Source organism: Triticum urartu, chromosome 6, assembly GCF_003073215.2.
Source record: "Triticum urartu cultivar G1812 chromosome 6, Tu2.1, whole genome shotgun sequence".
In the NCBI taxonomy this organism is placed as follows: domain Eukaryota; kingdom Viridiplantae; phylum Streptophyta; class Magnoliopsida; order Poales; family Poaceae; genus Triticum; species Triticum urartu.
The window spans coordinates 415,716,901-415,726,433 of record NC_053027.1 but is presented as its reverse complement, the minus strand read 5'-3'; positions in this window follow the sequence as shown (position 1 = coordinate 415,726,433).

Genomic DNA, 9,533 nt, shown 5'->3' with positions numbered 1-9,533 from the left:
GAGGACATGACTCATGAGACGAACGATCGCCTGTTTTTACAAGAAGAAGAAAGACACAAAAGTCTCTTCTTTCTTCCTGCGTAGCAAAAACCTGGTTAGCCGCAGCCACGGCGAGGGTCGCCATACCCTACCGAACTAGCAGTACACGCAACAACGATGCTGCATGCATCAATGTATCTTGCACTATTCGTAGAAACCCATGCCCACAGCGGCCACCGGAGCATACTATAGTAGCGCCGAGGCCTAGCGACACGGCACACGAGCGGATTCATGGCGTTGCGCGTCCCATCCCTGTCAAGACCACCCACCAAGTCGCCGCTCGGCTCGCTCGCCGGCCCGGCCCCGTTCTCTTCTCCATCCCGCGACCGCCGGGGCCGTGGCAACAGCCGCTTACGTTACGTGGGGGAGGACCGCGACTGCCGGCGCCCAGTCGCCGAAAGCGGCGCAGGAAGGGAGCTGCACCTGGCCCGGAGACGATATAGCAGCATGAGCCCTGACGCTCAGCCGATGTCCGGTCGGTTGATCCAACTCGCTATCTAATCCACCATCTAGGTAGATAGATAGCGAGGGCGTCACGTCAGTGCTAATCGGGTTCCATCAGTCCCGGATAAGCCTGTCATTTGGGGCGTCGTTTGATTGCCTGCTGCTTAATGCATGTGTGGATCTGAAGTGGTGTGCAAGCCCCAGGGAACAGCATCAGCATCGCTGCCGAGACTGGCCTCAAGGTATCATGGGGAGTTCTGGATTCATGGAGAGTTCACGTTCATTGTACTTCTCGATAAGCGCCATGTTCGGTCCAGGATGTCGGTTTCTTTTGAGACAACTAAAATGCCTAGCTAGACTAGCCACAACAACTGATGATGAATCTGTTATTCATCAGAAATTAGCAGGGGTACGCACCTGCCAGGCCATGCTCGGCTGCTCGATTGTCTCGTCATTCATGAAGTAGTTGAATACCGCATAAGGATATAATAAGTTTTAAGTTTCAGTCGTTGAAACTACCAATTTTCATCTGAAACTCATGATTTTCTCACTCGCTCTTATCAAGTTTCATAGATAAATTTTTTAAGACAATTTTCTTTGCCAATTGTAGGCCTAAAAATCATGATTTTGTTGGCCGCTCGTACTAAGTTTTAAGAGTTGAAACTTAACATTTATTTTCAAAAAAAATCAAAACATATTCAGAATGGATCTCATTTAAAAGTCTCGTCACAAGAAACATGAATATGAAAATAAAACTTATTTTAGACTGTTCGTTCAAAAGATATAAAAGTTTAAAAATCATAAGCCAAAAATAAAAGCATACGTGAGGACCTGCGTGCCTTAAGAGCATTTTTACCAGACTCCTTAAAAATGGTCAAACCCGTAAAAAAATGATGTTTTCAGTTTTTGTTGTAAAAAGTGATGTCCTCTATTTCTTGAGTGTTGCTAATTCCTCCTCTTTGGTAGTGAGGCAATCCACATCCACCTGTTGTTAGGTCCGTTGCTACTGTCATGTTTTTCTTGAGGTGATGATGCCTAAGGCCCCTCCCAATGCTCCACCTTGTACAGGTGCTAAGCCTTCCATGTAGGCAAAAAATTTAATGTGGCAAATTATTTAAGAGGAGAGAGATGGATGTGGTGATCCCAGGAAGAATCAATGCTAAGCGCGTGAACCTAGGCAAAACATCTAAAAGAAGGAAGCCCACCAATACATGAAGAACTTTAGTTGCTAAATCATTAAATGAAGCAAGCTTAACAACCATAAGCTAAGCACCTATGCATTGGGGAGTATAGTTGCTAAGCTATTTAATGTGCTTAGCACCTCATTTAAGCATTCATGCATTGGCAGCAGCCTAAGAGGATCTCGGGGGCCTGGGCGCAATAGCCACATACACTGTTTCGTGGAGCCAATTATTGTGCCAAAACATTGCGTTTTCTCTGTCCCCGATTATGTGATAGCATCATTTTATTTGAAAGTTTATAAATACAATGTGTGCACGGAATTAATAACCATGTACTATGACGGGAGTAGAATCACGAAAGCATATGTAGGCGCACGGGAGCACAAAAATCGTCTCTGCAACAAAGACAGAGACGGCACGGCAAACTGATCAATGGGCCAACACGTTAATTAAAATAAACAAAGCCAGTCTAGGCGGGGCCACTTTTTGCTCGGAACTCTGCGCGCGGCTCAGTGCACGGACCAGGCATACATCAGCCACAGTCCCAGTCCCAGTCCCAGACGCAGCAGCTTCAGCTAGCGAGGCAGAGGCAGAGGAACAGGGCTTGGCTGGCCTGTACGTACGTACGCATGTGTGCCAGCTGATTTCATGTGCCTGCACTGCGGTCATAGGCAAACTCGTGATCAACTCCCTAGCTAGCTGCTCCGCCTGCCTCGTGCGACCTCTCAGCTAGGGTTTCCTCCTGCTCACCGGGCGGCGCCGCCGGCCTGCCTTGTCTCCTATGTTCTTGAATCATGAAGGTGTGGTCGATCCTTGTCCTTGCGAGCGGGAGGGTTTTATTGTTAGGTGTTTTTGAAAGCTTTGTTAGGATTTGTATCATGCTAAGATAGATGAGGCGGAGGTGGCTTCTTGAAGATGAAATATGATCCTCCCGTCCCTGTCCCGATGATGTTTCTAGCGTCGTGGTAGCGCGTGAAGGTGTGTCTTCAGCGGATCTTGTGGGATCTGATCGGTCTTTGTCTTGGGTGTATCACTAAGATCCGATCTTTTCGTCTACCTATATGTGTTTATAGGTTGGATCCTCTGATCTTTGCAGACTACATTTTATTTCGTGTTAATAAAATGGCCGCAAGCATTATTATGATATAGAGGCCGGGGGTCCTCCGTCTTTTTTCACAAAAAAAAAGTTTGGATCCTTTGATCCGGGCTTCTCTTCATCGACGGTTGTTACTATTCCGCATAATAACTTTTTGACTATCTACTAGAATAATCTTTCCCCGACTCTGATGTGGGAGGGGCGATAACGGCAGCACACCTTCGACTCGCTCCAGTGCTTGTAGTCGTCACTAGGTGGTCCATAAACCTGGATGTAATTTTTACTTCTAAAATTCTTTGTATTTGACGGATAGATCAGAAGTTTCCTTTGAAAAAAAGTCCCTAACTAGCTACTACCTTCGTCTTGATTTATTAGTTTCCGTCGTATTTTGTGCTAGATTTTGACCATAGATTTAACTAACAAAATATTAATGCATGTCACAATTTTTTTAGTTAAATTCATATTTAAACATAGTTTTCAATGATATTATTTTTTGACATGCATTAACATTTTGTTGGTTAATATTAAAATCAAAGTTTGAAACGAAATACAAAAATAACCAATAAACTAGCTGGTAGCGGAAACCGATGCAGCTAGCTAGCTAGCTCCAGCTTTTTCTCTTCTCCCCCGACCTCGTAATCTTTGGGCGGTCAGGCCGGAGATCGTGACGCTGTCGGAGGCAGGAGCCTGAGTCAATGTCCGTACGTGGCCATAGTTTAAGGCTTTATTTAGGGTTCCCGGTTCCCAAAGCTTAATTAATTGCTTCGTTCAGTCTTTGAAAAGGGAAATGCTATAGCTAGCCCCAATGGCACGAAAGGAATTCCAGGACTGTCTTGCATCGAAAGGGATCATGGCAACCCACTGTCATTGTAGAATCTCTGCAGGCACTTTACACCGGAAACCGTGGCTGCTCAAAGTATAATATAATACGTACACATCTATGTACCAGGAGTATACGTGGAGATCTAGAGGAAGCAGCACACTCCAGGTTCTTGCTGCATGCACGTGAACTTTTCTACGTACAAATATAAGTAATACTCTATTGTTTTCGCGAGGAATTTTTTCAATCATATTTGAATGTAAGTACTAGGGGTAGACAGAATCTTTCAAGAAAAATTGGCTTACGGCAAGGAAACAAGAGCGCCGCAAACAGTGACCCTGGCGCCGTGTCGGGGTCCAGGATGGACGAACCAAATTGTACGCATGTGGTGTGTTACCGTAAGAGATCTGACGTCCTACTTTCTGACATTAGACGACCCACTGTCCATTTGACCACCCACGTTTAGGAATCTATTTTTTTTAGAACCGCCCTACTGGCATTTTATTCATTCAAGCGGATCATATCTGATTGAATAGGCTCAATTAGAAACTCAGAGATTACATCAGAAGTACACTGATTAACAGCTAAAGAAAGGGGATCTTCAGCCGTCCCCCCGCCGAGCCCCCAGGACCATTTTTTTCACCGCGGCGCTAAAAAAATGAGCCAGTCGGACTTCTAAGATCTCGTTTTGCGCCAGATTTAGTCAAAAACACAGCCGGCGATTGCAGGCGAGACCCAGGAACCTAGGAGGCAGCTGGGAGGCACCGGAGCTATTCTTTTTTCCTTTTCGGCCCACTGTCAGCCACTCACCCCTCTTTCTCTTTCTCCTCTCTCCTCTTTTTCCACCGAACATAGCACACCGTGGAGACGGGCGAAGCGGGAGCGACAACCAGCCACCGTCGACGTGCTCGCCGCGGGTGCGACCAGGACGGCCTGGACACGGTGAGCCTGACGAGGCATGGGAAGGCGGCGCTGGGACTTGAAGCGGCGGGGCGCTGGGCATGGACGGGCGGCGGAGACAACGAGATTCGAGGCGGAGGAGGCACGAACGACATTGAAGGCCGGCAGGAGGAGAGTCCAGGCAGGGTCGGGGCAGAGGTGGCGTCCTTTGCCCGAACTGCTGCTGCTCGATGCAGCGGAAGCAGAGGAGCGGTGACGGCGAACTTGGCGCGGGCTCCCGGCGACTCCAGGCGACGAAGGACGACGAGGAGGAGTGCGTGAGGCAGGGATTCGAGCTCCTGGCGCCATGGGAACTGCAGCTCGCGGACAGCCTAGCTGGCCTCCTGCTCTGGAGGGCGCTCGTCACCATGGCCCTCCATCGCCGCCACCACCTCCCGCTCCTGCCCGCCCGTCGCCTCTCGTGGCGGCCTCCCTCTTGCCGTCTCCCCTCCCCGAGGCCGCGCCTCCCGACCTCTCGATCTGCTAGACGAGGGACATGAACGGCGACGCGCACGGCGAGGACAGCAGACGCCTGGCACCGTGGTGAAGCTCGCGTGGAGGAGGGAGCTGGACGGAGGGTTGGTGGTGCGCGGCGGACGGTGGGGCGACGGTGTCGAGCTGCGGGGTGCCGCCACGCATCCTCGAAATGCGTTGTCAGTGGGGTGACGACTGGAAAATTTTGCCTCCCAAAGCCTAAAATTCCGCCGGCGCGACCCCAAGCAGCGAAAAAGACCTCCTGAGGGCGCCAACGAGTGGAGATGCTCTTAGCCTCCCCGCGTGTGTAGTCAAGTTTGAATCCTTGAAAACTCGAGAGATAAGACCGCATCTCTCTAAAGACATGACCTCCTATGGACATGCCATCTCCTTGCATCCACATGTTGTAAAGGTTTTGACAGTCAGACTCAATAATTACATGAGAAAATGAGTTCTCTATAGCAAGTCTGATAGCATCATGTCAAATAAATAGCTCTGTCGTAAAAGAATCATCAATGGCCATATATTTTGAGCTTTTGGCAACAAGAAAAGACCACGTGGAGTCCCGCCCAACAATATCTGCACCAGCCGCTCTACTAGCCATATTTATAGCACCATCTGTATTGAGCTTGACCCATCTTGGTTCAGGCGCATTCCATGCCGATTTAGGTCTTGTACAATGTCATGTGCTTAGAAAATTAAATTCATTTTTTCTGAAGCATCAGTGCCTATTTGTACAGGAGAAACACCTAATTAAGCGTCTATCCTTCACAATTAAGCACCGGTGCTTAAAGAAATACCAATTTACTTCTCTAAACACCACTCCTAAGTGTCTTGCATTGTACAAGGCCTTAGAGCCAACATTTGTCACCTCTACTGAAGAAGGGATGTCCAGCGCCCTTATTAATTCATAAATGATCTCCATGGATTTGTGTGGTTGGAACTAGACCTCACCATGATTATACTTGTTTCTATTACTCCAAACCACCCACATAACTGAAATAGCAATACCAACATGATCCTTCTTAGTAAATTCTGGGTCTAACAAATCCCTCTTCCATGTTACAGGGTGCAATCATGGAAGCTTCAAATTAAAGAAATTCGCCGCCGCATTCCAAAACATAACAATATGATCACACTGAATCATAGTATGAAATAATGTTTCATCATCATTACCACACATGGGACATATGGCATCCTCCCTCACATGCCGCCATGAATGGTCCTATACTTGCGAAAGAAAGGAAGAATAGATTCCTAAACGTGTGTCTATGGCGGATCTAGATGTGCTCTAGTTATTACACATCTAAGTGACACAATCAATCATAAAAATAAAATAAATAAAAAGAATATACTTGCATGAATCTCCGTGTAAAATCAATAATATAGGACTTAGATGTGCAATACTTATGGGGAATTTAGATTTGCAACACTTATGGCACATTTTGATATGCTTTAGCAAATCCGCATTTTTTTAGCAATCATGGCACACTACTAGCACTAGTAGAAAAACGACTTTACGTGAGCCTCACACTAGTGCAAAACCGGGATTTAGCACCGGTTCGTAAGGGCCTTTAGTGTCGGTTCTATAACCGGCACTAAAGGGTGGGGACTAAAGGTCCCCCCCCTTTAGTACCGGTTCGGCACGAACCGTCACTAAAGTGCCACCACGTGGCACATGCCAGGGCCGGGTGCGGCGAGACCTTTAGTACCGGTTGGTACCACCAACCGGTATTAAATGTTTGGGGTGATTTTGGTTTTATTTTTCCTTTTTTCCTTTAATTTTGTGTTTTCAATTTAATTTAGAGATTGTTGTTACATTATAATGAGTTGTTAAATCATTAGGTGAAAGTACCACAGATTAGTTTCAACTGGATGCAGAGCTAGTTAGCTAAATGATCAAGTATATATATATATATATATATGCCATATTCATATTACTTGATATGGATATGGCATATACTTGATCACTTAGCTAGCTCCATGCATCCAGTTGGAACTAATCTGTGATTTCTTTCATAAATGAAATAATAACTCATAATCATATTAATATAAAAACTCTTGCATCATATCATCACCAACAACAGTATACTAGCTAGCTAAAAATCATCATATATAGTCGTCATTACCACTATTTAATCATCATAGTCGTTACCGCTATCTAATCACCACCAACACTAGCTTAAAGAAGAAACATTCACTTATACCAGAAGCAATGATATCATCGAGTTCAACATGGTCATGAGATTAAGTTCAGGATCGACGAAGAACACATACATGAGAGGACAAGTACTAAGAGCATGCTAATCACTCCTGCTGCTCTCTCTCAGGTAAAATAACATAGAACATGTATAGCTCTCCTGATTCATCATATTGGAGCATGCAGATGAACCTGTCTCCTAATTGTGGGTTGCGCTTCTGTTTGCTGCCCCCTAGTACTTCTCCGCGATCCTTCACAATTTTGCTCCAGTCTTTCACTATTTAGCATTCCTCCATTGTCGAAATCCTGAATGCACTCATGTGCAATGTAGGATATCTTGGCCGTAAGCTAACCATTGACATGCGACCTTTAGTCTCGATCCACTAAGGCACAACTGTCATCGGGAGTCCTTATTGAAGAACATCGCGTATAGTAACATTACTTAGCAATGAAGTTTAGCTTGAAAAATAATGTATGCAAAAGATGCACTGAGGACAAATAGTAAAAATCTTACCATCTTTCCTAAATAGATGTGACCGTAGTTCAATACGATCACTATTGGTCGCACATTTTGAGTACTAAGATTTTCAAATCCAGGAAAATAATTTCTCTTGACATCATCAAGATCCTCAAGCCATGAAACATAATGACTTATCTCCTTGCAGTTTAGTTCAGCCCCGGGATAGTGGACGGTACTGTCTACCAAGCGCTGGACATGTTTGCTTGAATGGAAATAAGCTGTCAATAGAAATTAGCTCTCAACTATTTTTGAATAAACAATATCGAAGACATAAATATGGTTGAGAAACTCACATAATGGTAGTACTGGATGCGTCTGCACATCGACCCAAATGTCTCTATTACCTTCAATATCATCTTCGGGACGAATATCAAAGGTGATAAACATATCAGGCTCAAATGCATAACCCTTGCATAGTGCTTGCCAAGTTTTGCATTCAAAATAGGTGTAGGTGTCTGCATTGTATAATTTGACGTTGAGGTATAACCATGCTCGGTCTTCAAGTAAACTCTTTTTACCTTCATAGTTTTGTTAGGACTGAAACCTATCTCATCCAAAATAAAAATTCTTGCATGGTAAGGGATACACTAGTAGAATAGTGAAAATTTAAAATTATAAGTTGAAACAAATGAAGCATAAGTCACGCTTAATTACGAAAAAAGACTTGTCGTTGTGACTTACTGTATCCACTTCGAAGGTTTCAAATTGTTTTCGCCATCAGACGACATTTCCTATGTTCATAGTTGAAACATTAATTGATAAACACATACTAGCTAGCTAGTTCTATATTAATTCAACTAGCTAGTTCTATTAATTCAACTAGTTCAATTCAACTAATTCAACTAATTCAACTAAGCACTTACTAAAAATAAACTAGTTTAATTAATTTTCTTACAAAAAATAAAGTAGCTAGTTCTATATATAGTAAATTTAATATATCTAACATTTGACATTAATATATCTAATTCATCTATAACTATAAAAGTATTAAAAACTATTAATATCTAGCTAATTCTAATATTCATCTAACATTTGACATTAATATCTAACATATATTTTTATCTAATTCATCTAACATTTGACATCAATCTAACATTTATATAAACTAAAAGTATATATAAAAAACAAAAAACAAAAAAAATCATTAACAAAACACAGAAAAAATCATGTGTGTGTGTGAGGCTACTGACGCGCGGTCGATCTCTTACAGCGGGGCGACGGCAGGGATGGGCTGGGGCGCGGCAATGGGGGCGGGGGCGGCGACGTCGATGACGGGGACGGCCGGGCTGGGGCGCGGCGCGCGATGGGGCGGCCGGCGACGACGGCGGAGGGCGGCGACGACAGCTCGGCGGGGCGCGCGACGACGGGGGCGGGTTGGGGCGGTGACGGGGACGGGCTGGGGCGCGACGGGGGCGGCGACGGGGCGCGCGCGACGGGGGCGAAGAAGCAGATGAATTGAAACCAACTGAATTTTTTGTAAGTGCTGTATATATAGGAGAGGCCATTAGTACCGGTTGATGCCACCAACCGATACTAAAGATCAAATTTGGCCAGGTCAAGCGGCGGGAAGCGGCCTCCTTTAGTGTCGGGTCATGGCAAAAACCGGTACTAAAGCCCCCCCTTTAGTACCGGTTGGAGCCACGAACCGGTACTAAAGTGGGTGCGCTCCCACCCCATGGTGCAGAAAGTTTAGTCCCACCTCACCGGACGAAGGGCAGCCGCACTAGTTTATAAACCCAGCCGCGGCTGCTCCTTCGAGCTCCTCTGTAAAGCAGGTTTCTCGGCCTAACTATGGCGCGCTGCCGTGTGAGCCTGCTGGC